The 13,194-nt window shown below is 43.8% G+C and overlaps 1 pseudogene; it reads left to right on the top strand.

Annotated features, from left to right (window-relative positions):
- Positions 1–1,309: 1,309 nt before the first annotated feature.
- Positions 1,310–4,686, top strand: LOC123486255 (annotated as a pseudogene).
- The last annotated feature ends 8,508 nt before the right edge of the window (positions 4,687–13,194 follow it).

Here is a 13,194-nt window from a genome sequence, read left to right as displayed (position 1 = left end):
CACTTGACCACGGGGACTACCATACCGCACAGTGAGACTGTGGAGAGAGCAGAGAGAGACATCAGACTTAGTGAAGAAATGAGGCTAACGGCTCAGCTGGACTCTTTAAACTGTAGCATCTTTGAGATATCATCTAATGCATACCGAGCGCATTGTGAGAGACAGTAACTAACAACACGAGCCCTAGTGAAAGAAACACCATAGTGAGTACTCGTACCGCACTTCACGTGATGGGCCACACATTTCATGTGTATGTCCTCTGTAGCTCAGTAGAGCATGGAGCTTGCAATGCCTGGATAGTGGGTTCGATTCCCGGGACCACCCGCACGAAAAGTGAATGCACGCATGACTAAGTCACTTGGATAAAAGCGTCTGCTAAATGGCATAAATTATATGATTATATTATTACCATTATATTACTATATTATATAATATTATTACCACACGTGTTTGAAGCATGTAACAGCTTCAATTAGCCTTTAATTGCAAAGCAACTCTCCCTCACCATAATGTGCCACTTTTTCACTGAAATCTCCTACTGAATCTTGACTGGTCTCCCTCAAAAAAGAGGGTTTCTAACCTCAGAAATATTGTTTTCTTAACAGGGTGAATAAAACCCTACGGAGGAGGAGTGGTGTAGAAACTCCTCTTAGACAAAATACAGTTTACAAACTCATTCTTAGGTCATGTTGAGAGAATTAACGTCGAGGCTGGTGGTTACCGCCTCGCTTAGCCCTCTGGCATTCGACAGGAAATAGTTAGGGAACTCAAAACGGACACAAACCAGGGTGTTTAATGAACAAAGGGGACTGCTTTAATCACAGTGAACACGCAGAGTAAATCAGGGTAAAAGCCAGTGGTGGTGAGTGTCTGAAAGCATGTGGTCTTGGCCAACCTTCATCAACCCCACTATACAGTCCTTTGTTCTGGTGGACCAGCTTTGAGACTGACTGGTGGGAGCACAGCTTTACAGGTTTATTGAGGACTGTGACTGGTGGGAGCACGCTATACAGGTTTATTGAGGACTGTGACTGGTGGAAGAGCTACAGGTTTATTGAGTGACTGGTGGACCTATTTTGTTGAGGACTGTACTGGTGGGGCACAGCAGAGATACAACACTTGGCACTTTGGGGGTCCAGACTTTACATGAAGTTACATTGGGTCAGACTTTACATTAGTTCATTAAGTTGCACTTTACATTAAGTTCTTACATTAGTTGCTACTGTTACTTTAAAATAATTACATTGGTTATTATTTCAAATAAAAGTTACATTGGGTCAGACTTTAGAATTGAGATTAGCCACTGGGTATGGCGGTGAGGATATGGCAGTATGGATATGGCAGTGAGGATATGGCAGTTGGATATGGCAGTATGGATATGGCAAGTATGCTTGGCGTATGCATATGGCAGTATGATGGGCCGTGACAATGTAGACTTTCATTTTTTTCTCGTTTTGACACAATGGGTGTTCTCTCTCAATCCCTCTTTTAGCTAAAAACACCACAAAAAAGTTCAACATTCTCAATAGCTGAGATACATAGCTCAAAACATTAATAGTAATAGTAATGCATTATGTTAGCCTGTAGTAATAGGTAACATTATGTTAGCCTGATATTAATAGGTTAACATTATGTTAGCCTGATAATTTAATAGGTAACATTATATTAGGCTGATATTAATAGGTAACATTATGTAGCTTACATAGTAATAGTAAACTTATGTTAGCCTGATATTAATAGGTAACATTATAGCTCCGATATTAATAGAGTAACATTATGTGTAGCCTCGATATTAATAGGTAACATTATGTTAGCTTCATAATAATGGGTAACATTATGTTGAGCCTGATAGTAATAGGTAGATCATTATGTTACCTGATAGTAATAGGTAACATTATATTAGCCTGATAGTCATAGAGTAACATTATGTTCAGCCTCATATAATAGGTAACATTATATTATCACTCCTTATAATAAATAACATTATATTAAAATTTATATTAGCTGATATGGTAATTACATTACCTCTATATTACTTTCTCTGTAATATAACATTATTCCTTATTAATCATTAAACCTGATGGTGTAAGGATCTTGAAAGTCTCGGACTTACTAAACATCTTTTTGGCATTGACTTTTAGTGTGTAAAATCTTCCAGTGATTTAAGTAAATTCAGACAAACTGAGGACCACAAGGTGAAGGGACCCTAGAGAGAGTTGTTATCTCGGGATTTGAATTGCAGGTGTGTTCTTCCAGTGGGAGGTCATGTGGAGAGGGAATGGAAATGTGTTAGTACATACAACCAAGGATACGTGTGGAAATAGTGTTACATCACTACAAGATGAGAAGAACAACAGGAAAAGAACAAGAAAACACCAAAAAATGACCATTAATTCACAATCAGCTTGATATAAAACTTACAAACCTCGCTTTTGATTCTGGTTGGTACTTCTCTCGAATGAAAACAATCAACCATTGATCTAAATACTCCCCTTTCCTAATGAAACAACATGTCCCACATGCTGTATGTAATGGTTCATCTGCAAAATGTTCCACTGCTTCTTATGTCTTAATGAACCCTGAAGATGAGGAAGAGAAGGGAGAGGATGCCTTTCTTGCACTAATACTCTCCTTGTCTTTTCTTTCTAGCACTGACTTGCTGATAACTGCTTTATTGAGGAAAAATGTACTTACTACGACTGTGATATGTTTCCACCTAAGCTCTCTTAAGATGGATACACTAACTGCAAGTCACTCTGGATAAGATCGTCTGCTAAACAATGACTAAAATGTCATTGTAATGGGGTTGAGTGGGAAGGGGGCCGGTCCCTCTGTGATGGTAAGAGGCTGTTTGGAGCACAGTTTCCAGAGCACTGAGGTCATGTTTTGATAACTGCTCTAACCCTCCTGTTACATGGCTGAGAAACTGTCCGTGATCGCCCAGCGTTGATAAGCAGCTGGATACATCATCCCCCTCCTTGAGGTTAATATTCTACCATGGTTATCCTCAGCCGACACCTGGTCTCCCCATTTGTTATAGACATATGGGGTTTGGGGATAAATAGGGTCCCCCCGTCCACTAGACTGTCACATTCTCACAATGGCTTTCCCCTCTGGTTGTGTCCTGTCTCGCCTTCATCAGTGCCGCCTACGGTGAGTATTCACGCCTTCTCTTTACCTACAGTCTTACCTCCTTGATTTAACCCTTAACCCTTGTTTTAATGCTAACAGTGTAAAAGTGTTGTGGAGTTCCTCAAGGCTCTGATCTTGTAACCACTACTGTTCTCATTATATGTGTTACTGCTACATTGCTAGCACTTGGTGATGTTATTTGGAAACACTTCCGTGCGTTAGATGCCCATGGTTGAGTATGCATTAAACAAGAGCATTACTGTTGTTATAAAACATGACGAGCTAAGTGTTTACTAAATGTTTTCATGTCCCCAGGCTGCGGCATCCCGCCATCAAGCCCAAGGTGTCTGGCTATGCCCGCAATCGTCAACGGCGAGGAGGCTGTGCCCCACTCCTGGCCCTGGCAGGTATCTCTGCAGCCAGACCAGCGCTTCCACTTCTGTGGGGGATCCCCTGATCAACGAGAACTGGGTGGTCACCGCCGCTCACTGCAACGTCGCTTACCTACCACCGCGTGATCATTGGAGAGCACAATAAGGGAAGCGGCAACAACGCTGAGGACATCCCAGATCCTGAAGCCCGCTAAGGTACAGCACAATCACATCAAATCACATTTTGTCACATCGCCGAATACAACATGGTGTAGATCTTACAGTGAAATGTTACTTACAAGCCCTAAACCAACAATCGTTAAGAAATAAGTGTTAAGTAAACAATAGATAAGTAAAAAATAAAAGCAGTAAAATAACAGTAAAAATAACCGTAGCAAGGCTATATACAGTACGGTACAATCAATGTAGGCACCGTTAGTCGAGTAGTAATTGAGGTAATATGCATGTAGGTATAAGTTAAAGTGACTATGCATAGTCACACATCCTCCTCCATAGCTCTGGGTAGAAGTTCCCCTCAGGCACTGATCTAGGATCAGCCTATCCCCCGCCAGCTCAGTCTGAACCCAAAACTGTCCCTTTTCACACTCTCCTTTCTGGTTTCAGTTCTAACCCTCCCTTCTCTCCCTCCACACCCCACTCCACCCACAGGTGTTCACCCCACCCCTTAAGTGGACCCCAGTACCATCAACAACGTTGATATCTCCCTGATCAAGCTGGCTACCCCCGCTGTCCTGAACACCAACGTGTCCCCCGTGTGCCTGGCTGGACCGCCTGACGTTTTCTCACCTCACGACCTGTGTGACCTCCGGTGCGATCTGCAGCGCTACAATGCTCTCAAAAACCTGCTGCAGCAGGCTGCTCTGCCTCCGTCCAACGAGCAGTGCAAGAACCACTGGGCAGCAGCATCTCCGAACGTCATGATCTGTGCGTGGTGCTGGGTGCTACCTCTGCGGGTGACTCCGGTGGCCCTGGTCTGTGAGGGAAACAACGTCTGGACCCTGGTCATTGTGTCCTGGGGCAAGGCCGTTGCTCCACCACTACCCCCGCTTGACGCCGCGTCACCGAGCTCCGTTCCTGGGTGGACCAGACCTGGCCGCCAACTAAGAGCCATGCCGCAGCTTACCTATCCATACTATGTATGCTCTGTCATTCTATGTGCTAGTCATACTATGTATTCTTTACTGTCATTCTATATATTACTACTGTAATGTACAACACCTAAGCCTTAGCTACCAAGACGATGAGATGCCCCCATTGGTCTGAACTGGATGCTTATGACCTTCAATAAACATATTGAACCATAAAAGGGCGATGCTTATGAGTAATGGTGTATGATTACTACATTCACAACAAAATATTTTAGTAATTTGCTTTGTGGTGCATCGTAATGGAGTTCAACTGTTTCTGCTATTACACGAGTGAGAACTTCCTGTAAAGTGTTACCACATTTGGTTTCCTTGCTGACTGAATCTACTGCTAGCATTAGGTACAGAACACGGAATCATCGACAAACAAACTCAAACCATATAAGGGCACACATATTATAAGCCGGGTAGTTTGGATCCTGGATGCTGATAGCTGACAAACAGCATTCCAGCTCTGTGCATATCACTCAATTTCCACGGGTATGATGGGAACTTACTTGTTGCTATTCTATCTGAAGTTTCACTGATGTTCTTGATATGCCAGCCAATTACAATGGAAAATAATTCCATTACATAACAGGTTCATCACAACATATGCCATTTTAACGAGGCTAAAATCAGGGTGTTCATTCCATCTCCTCTACCTCTCTATCCATGAAAGACGCAGACAGTGTCTGCATCCCAAACTTTCGTTCTAGTTGGTGCATGTTGGGATGTGTGGAAAATAGAACGTTTTGATAGTATGTACATTGAAAAATTGCATGAAACGCCAGGGATGTCAACCTTCTCATTTTGGCTTTTTCATCTAGCAGAATTCACCACACTATTGAGGGAGAGAATCAGTTGCACAGCCACACAATACTCTACAAATGCATCAACAACATGCACGCTCGGACAAAGACCAACTCAACACTGTCGATGTACTGAACAACCAACTAGCCTCTACTCTGAAAGACAGAAACTGCACATAGCATTACACTGGAGTCATTCTTGAAAGACATTCTACAAAAAAATTCCCTCAGTCGACCTACGTTACTACAACGAACACAATTGCAAACGACTGACAAAAGCTATCTCTAGGCAGCAACTAACCCTCAACTAACTTGACAAAATAATAATAAAAAACCTATTCCTGGAATAAGTTCTAAGCATATAGTAAACAATGAACAACTGACCCCATGTTGATCTAAGCTAAATACTGACATGACCTGGTAACACTTTGCCAATGAGGCATGCATATAAATGCCCCTTATAAACCATTATAATTCTTTATAATGCCTTATAATACACTTATAAATAAGTGACTTTAGTACTTACTATAAGGCCAGAGAGCATAATGCATTATTGGTTAGCTATCTATCTCCAAAACAACTTATTAGCATCTAGTCATGTCATTAGCAACTTCCGCTAGCTCATTAGCCATCTTCACAGCCAGCTGTCTTCTAGTTAGCTAGCTAGATGGTATTGCAGGTGTTCTAGCTTTTCCAATATATGTTGCTAGCTCACGTGCTACTCTACAGTAGTCATGCTTATGTTCCTAGTTCCTTTCAATCAAGTGCAGTAAATATGTCAACAATGCACACAAGTAATCAAAATGTAAAATAAAAAATAGAAAATTAAATTGTATTATTCTGTTAAGCTAGGATAAGAGGCTGTTTTGAGCAGAGTCTCGCTCCTCCTGGTACATGGCTGAGAACTGTTTGATTGCCCGGCATTGATAAGCAACTGGATACATCACCCCTAGCGTTGTAGAACCAGCCTGATTGCTGAGTTTACAATTGTATCAGTCCAGTCCCTACTCATCGGACTGGTTCCACCAGGATGACATCCTTGAGGTTAAGATTCTACTCATGGTTACCCTCGACTTTCGGGAGGGTGGACACACCTGAGCGCAGTATCTTTCATATGCCTAGTTCTAGCGCCAAAGTGTCCCCCGTGTGCCTGGCTTCTGGGCGCCATGTGTCCCTGTGTGCCTGACCCTGGGCGCAAAAGTGTCCCTGTGTGCCTGGCTTCTGGTGCCAGTGTCCCCCGTTTGCCTGCTTCTGAACCATAGTGTCCCCGTGTGCCTGAGCTCCCTCTGAGATTTCGCACCCTGGCATGACCTGTGTGACTTCCCGGCTGGGGCATGAGCAGCTGCAGGCCTGCCAGGTGCCCAACCAGTTGCAGCAGGGTGCTGTGCTCCTCCTGTCAGAGGAGAATTACAAGAAGCACTGGGGGCAACATGATTCACGAAATGATGATCTATAGCGGTGGTAAGGTGACCTCCCTGGCCTTTAACCATCAATGCACAAACACAAGGAAGCTGAATAAACAACAGCATTGGTCATCTAAAGTTACTAGGATCTGTCCGAGATAGTCAGGACATGTCCTCTGTGTGTAGCTGTTTGTTTGTTAGTTAGTTTTGGGATAGTGGAAGAGATGAGGGTCAATAAACCACCTCAAGAGGTGAGTGATACCCAGTCCCAGTGCCGGTTGCCTTGGAAGTTGCAAATGTAAGACTAGAACACTTAATGCATGTGGGTAAATTAGACACTCAATGAAATATTGGAATAAAATAACTATTTTTTGTGTTTTTCAAGGGCAAAATGAGTGCGTTTTACAGGGCGTGACAAGAAAGATATGTAGATTATCAAAAGCATTTAGATTTCATTTACTGAAGATTATTCCTAATTAAATATTCATCTTTATGGATTCAAGTCACTTCTTCCCAGATGGGAGGGACACAGGAAGAGGGAAGGACTGATGGAAGGAAGTTGGGAGAATTTTGGCCTTCTAGCCACTTGCAATGAAAGATGAGAAAGTATTCCATTACACAGAAGAAATAAAACATTTATTAGACATGTATTTCTCAGTTGGTTTCATTAGGCCACTGAAGAGATCTTTATCTTAGATTAAAAGCCGGGCAAGAACACAGAGCTACATATCAATGGCATGGTTGGCCAACTCCCATTGGAGAGTGATAGCTGATCATTTTTGTGTATGGCGTTGTGCTCCTGTTCAACAACTCTAATGAGTTATTTGTCAATCCGACTGTCTAAATCGTAACCCTGTGGACTCTCTCTCCCTGGAAAATTAACAAGAGCTTTGATTTAATTTTGAGAGGTTCCAAGTCATTGTTAGCTCACTAATTAACCTAACATAGCAGGCGTAGAAAGGCACCTGAGATTGAGTCCCCACTTCGCTTTTGAAACTTGAAGTTCGCTGTACTGAAACCAGAAACATCCGGTTTCACAATCCGCTAAGGCGAGGCTACTAATTAACCTCGAGATATCCATTATGCATGTCTCTTCTTCTACTGTATGCCAATGAGCTAGGAATCCAGTAGAGCTTCAATGAGCCAGGGAAGTACCATAGAGCTTCAATGAGCTAGGGAAGTACCATAGAGCTTCAATGAGCTAGGGAAGTACCATAGGCTTCAATGGTATCGGGGGAAGTACCATAGAGCTTCAATGAGCTAGGGAAGTACCATAGAGCTTCAATGAGCTAGGGGGAAGTACCATAGAGCTTCAATGAACTAGGGAAGTACCATGATCTTCAATAGATAGGAAGTACCATAGAGCTTCAATAAACTAGGAAGTACCATAGAGCTTCAATTAACTGAAGTACCATAGAGCTTCAAAACACAAACGGGGCAATTTCCCATTATACCTGGCTGAGGCCTGTTCATATTCATGTGCAAATGGAAGGTGTATGTATGGCATCTGACAGAGACTTAATAAACACCCGTAACCTACGATGCGCCCCACTCGCTCCTCTATCCTCTCTCCTCCCATAATCCTTTGTGCAAGGGGTAAAGTAAATGGTCGGGTCACGAGAAGACAGCCGCCGGCGCCATGATTAATAGAAACCATTATTCCCAGAGGATGATGTCGCACGTGGGCACAACGCCTCCGCCCAAACCTTTCTCATCTTGTACATGAAACTGCGTTGGACCTTTTCCATTTTCTCCTGAAGTTTCTATATTTCAGCTGGCCCTATTGTGAACAGCCACTAGTGACCTGGAAGGGGATGGGGTTTAAAGTTAGAGAAGGTCACAGGGCTAGATCACTAGCTATTGGTCAGTGTAACTGGTAGAAGGAGCTATCCCTACACTAGGCTACAGTGCATTGAAATTGTATAGCAGCATGTATTTCACTTAATTAAACTGACAGGGGACCTGCACAGCACATGTTTCACTGTGGCCCAATGCATCCCTCTATAAAGTCTACTGGAACATAAAAGCCACAGTATATTCCTACCCTCTAGCGTTTATCAAACCACGACCTTTAAGAGAAAAGCTGAACATGTGAGGTAAAGATGCGCTTACAATATGTCAGGTCACATTGATTAAGACATACATCATCGCAGTGCAATCTCGACTAACGCCTTGCGCATACCATATGAGAGCCATATTGAAGGCATCACTGTCCTATTAGATATGAGCTATGGTTATTTATTCACTTTGGCTCAACACTGTCACAGTTCTGAGGCCAGACAATAGCTAATCCTCGATGATCCACAACGGCAGATTCCTCTGTTGACAGCAGGTATGAAGATGTCCTCCGACGTGACCCGCACACACACTCACACACACCCTTTTTAACGATCAGGGAGTGTGAATTCCATCTCTCACTCTACCTCAATCCAAAATAAAGACACACACATGTCTGCCTAGCGCCTATACCGAACAAAGGCATACACAACCCCCTTACCACATTGATAACTTCAGTTCTATCAATTGCTGTATATAGCTCATCTAAAGCTCAAAGGATAATCTAGGAACTGTCAAGTGATGACTGAAGCCTGTGGGAGGATGCTCATTAGCATTAACATAAAGAAACTCAAACACCACCGCTCAGAAACCTCAGAGTAGATTCACTTACAGACATTACATATAGAAACTCTGAAACACTACCGCTCAGAAACCTCAGAGTAGATTCACTTACAGACTGGAAGCAATCTCCACAAGCAGCAACTCATAGTTCCCTTTCAACCAACTTCACAAAATAACACATCAAAACCTATGCAGGCAATAATACTAAGCATAGACGTGAAACTAGTTTGAATAAAGGCAGTCAATTACCAGTTCATGATGACATCAACACATCTCGTAATCCAACTTCAGTGGTACCACGCTTGGCTTTAAATCAGAACAGAGCCAACAGGCACCGACAGAGACTCTACTCAGTACAGTACCTAGAGGGGTCTGGCTTGGCTTTTCCCATAGAGCAGACGACTCTTTCTCTCCCGGGGCTTGGCGGTGGGCAGGCGGCGCAACAGGGTCAACTTGTTCACCATGGGACATGGTGAGTTAAGTGGGAGAGATCGCGATGCTGCCCCCTTACCTACTACATCTCCAGCACCAGAGGCTCCTGGGTGTCGCGAACCACCAATGGGGAGTTTCACCCCAACACGCACGCTACGCATACGAGCACTTGGCCTGCTCACATTTACAGTTTACAGCACTGGGCTTTCTACTAGCCGGCACCTGCTGCTGGAGCTCTGATCGACCTGACTGGTGTCTGGGGGAGAGAGGAGGACGGGTGTGTGTGTGTGCACACTGTGTAATTGTGAGAGAGAGATAATTGATAATTGCTTTATAAAAACCAACACTGCATTGTTCGGTGGATCAGACTACATTGTCCTAGATTGTATTTTTGGTTAAGAGATCCAGACAGGGCTGGTCAAGTCTGTGAAATCAGACATGCCTTCGCAGGTTGATGTTTATTGGGACGGTCTTGTCCTTGAGGCAAAACTTCTGCTAGATGGGCCAGCCGCAAGTCAAAATTAGCTATATTGTCAGAATTCATGAAAACAAAAAATTAAGGTTAGGTTAGGCATTGGGTTAGCAGTGTGGTTAAGGTTAGGGTTAGGTTAGGTTTTTTTAAAATCGATTTTTATGACATCATTGTGGCTGTTCCAACTAGTGCCCACCGCGCTGCCTCAGAACAAGATGAATGATGAAGACGCTAACATGTATGTCATACTACGGGCGAGGGTGAATGCGTCCTCAACAAAACACTTTACACTCAAGCTAATTGGCTAATGTAACATGCCCTCATATTCCCCTACAGTTGAATACCTAAAAATCCTTCTTGTGTTGGTTCTGAACTATTTATGACAAACTGATAAATCATCCTGGTTTGGGTCAGATTTTTGACACACTCACACACATGTACATGCACACACACACACCATATCTGGTTTCTCCATTAAAACCACCACCACACCAGCCACTTCTCTACTGGGAGAACAATGGCTTCCTGTAGCAGTGATGGGCTGTGAGCATCTGCCTCCGGTGGGGTGTTGATTTAGTAATCGCTCAGGGGAGTGAGACTTACTGGGCCTGGCAGACCTTGTGGAAACCCTGGCAGATCCTGGTGTTGTTGGAGCCAGCCCCATACTTTTAACTAGCCCTCTGGTTCCTGGCTCCTTATGGCTTTCTGGCCTCCTGGCCAACTTCTTCTGTGTTACATCACCCAGCCCGGCTTGTGTGACTGGGCGGTCTGGAATGCCAGCCTCGGCCTTGTATCGGTCGCAGGGGTTCCCGCACCTGTTACTGTTGCTGCCTCTGACTGGGAGAGGTCCCAGGGAGCTGAGGCCTGAGAGGGAGGAATGAGGGCAGCTGTGTTCTCTCTCTGCACCCCCTCCCACCCACAGCCAGCCTAAACCCCTAGACTCAGTTTTCAGTTGCAGCCTCTCAAAATTCTGCCCCTCCTTCCCCCTCCCTAGTGTTCCCCAGTACTGACAGTGACCAGAGGATCAACAGTGGGTAACTCAGAATACATCCACACACCAGCAGCAGGCCAGACCAGGGCCTGGTTGGGATAGTTGGGAGATGTAACCTGAGCTTCGCCAGGGGAATGCCACCCATGTGTGGTATTTTAAACCTCTCTTTAGATGCTTCTCTCAGGCTGGGCTGTCTATTTACATCACATGGTCCTCCCTTCCTGGTTTTATTGTAGTGAGCAGCGACAGTGTCCACTTTCTGTATACTGTTGAAATGTTCCTCTGTTAGCTCCTATCTGTTTATTAAATGGTAAATGGTGTGACAGTACAAAGCAGGGACCTGTTTGGGCCGAGACTAGCTCGGGATTTGAACCGTACACTAAAGTCAAAATATCCCAAGATGAAATGTGTGTTCAGAATCAAAATAATCACTACCCAGTATAGTGGCTGCAAAATGTGACTACTCCCCAATAACACAATGCTTAAACCAAACCTGGAAAATGGACACAGTTTAATTCCTATACATACAATTCAGCTAAGTCTCCAACAGTGTGCATTGAGACGGCTCCGGGGTGAAGTTTCCCTTGGGTACAGATATAGGATCTAGGATCCTTAACCATTAGTAAGGAAAATGCAAAACGGACCCAAAATGTACATCTAGGGCCAACTTCACCCGACACCATTGAGATGTGAGGACAACTGAGCCTACCTGGACTGCATCTCTTGTTGCGTTCTGAGGGCCTGGCCGGCGCCGCCCCCGGTGTCTGGTGTGTAAGCTCTACCAGCGACTGGTAGTACTGCTGTTGCTGCTGCTGCTGCTGCTTGTAGCGAGACAGGATGAAGAATAGCCCAGGATGGTCTTTAGATTCCCATTCGGATCTCTGACAGGTAGACAGGGAAACGAGCACATCATTATCAGGAACATGGGTTCAATTCCCGCTGCGGCCAACCATACTAAAATATATACAGTACTATAATTGCTTTGGATAAAAGCGTCAGCTAGCTAAATGACATATATCATCCCTCTGTATGATACCTTGCTTGGCTAAGAGAAGGGGTCTCGTCCTGACACAAACACATCTGATGCAAGGGTGAGTATCTAGTGTTGTTTTAGTCTCAAAATGAGGAAGTGAGACTGAAATAGTGAGTCAGCTGCAGTGTGCCATTACTAACGGAAAAAGTGTCTAATTGAACTGTAACCCTCGTAATCTATTTTTTGAATCTCAGATTGTTGATATTGACTATTCTCACAGTTATTGCACTAGGGATTCACTGGCTGAGTGACTTAGTCCTCATGAGAGATGGGTTCTGACTAGTTTGCACACATTCACTCTAAACTTACTCTAAAATGCTTTTAAAAGTTTCCTTCTCCTTGCAAAACAAAGGGGCCTATCAACTGTGATATGATTAATCTGAAATCCAGGAATGAAAATGTATCTCTCGCTCCAGCACCCGTCATCGGGCGCTAACGCATCCACTTGTGAAATGGCTTTTCATATCAAAATAGCTGACACAGACGCTGTTTGAAAGATTTCAACAGCTGACAGCAGTTTACATTAGGGGCTCAACTTTCTTGGCCTGTTGTTTGCCAATTGCAAAAAGTTGGAAAGATTAATCTTTACGTTTTTGATTTCAAACTCCGTCGTTATCTTAACTATTTTTGGCCCCGTTCTTGCAGGGTCCAAACGGCAGTATTCACTTGAAGAACGAAAATGTCCCACATTCATTCGGCAAAGCAATTGGTCACTGGCCACAGAATAATTGGAGATTTGTAGTGTAGAACACAATAGCAAAACAGAAATAAAGGGCCTTTGATG

Source organism: Coregonus clupeaformis, unplaced genomic scaffold (genome assembly GCF_020615455.1).
Source record: "Coregonus clupeaformis isolate EN_2021a unplaced genomic scaffold, ASM2061545v1 scaf1094, whole genome shotgun sequence".
Lineage (NCBI taxonomy): Eukaryota > Metazoa > Chordata > Actinopteri > Salmoniformes > Salmonidae > Coregonus > Coregonus clupeaformis.
The sequence above is the reverse complement of the archived record's forward strand: the minus strand, read 5'-3'. Positions and strand labels throughout refer to the sequence as shown.